The sequence below is a fragment of the Myotis davidii genome, unplaced genomic scaffold (genome assembly GCF_000327345.1).
Source record: "Myotis davidii unplaced genomic scaffold, ASM32734v1 scaffold304, whole genome shotgun sequence".
Lineage (NCBI taxonomy): Eukaryota > Metazoa > Chordata > Mammalia > Chiroptera > Vespertilionidae > Myotis > Myotis davidii.
The window spans coordinates 1,261,425-1,261,635 of NW_006297661.1; positions in this window are offsets into that span (position 1 = coordinate 1,261,425).

Below are 211 nucleotides of genomic sequence, written 5' to 3' on the forward strand. Positions count from 1 at the left end.
GAATCAGCAGAACCTGTAGGATCTTATTCAGAATTGACATTTCTCTATTGTAATTTTGTTCCTGTTTATTTTTAAACTTTCTTTTCGTTTCACTAGAAAGGAAAGATGATGTTCAATTTTAAACGTTAAAAGTGTACAAGTTGCTTTGTTACAATAAAACTAAATGTGTACACACACACCAAAAAAAAAAAAAAAAAAAAAACCCACGAGG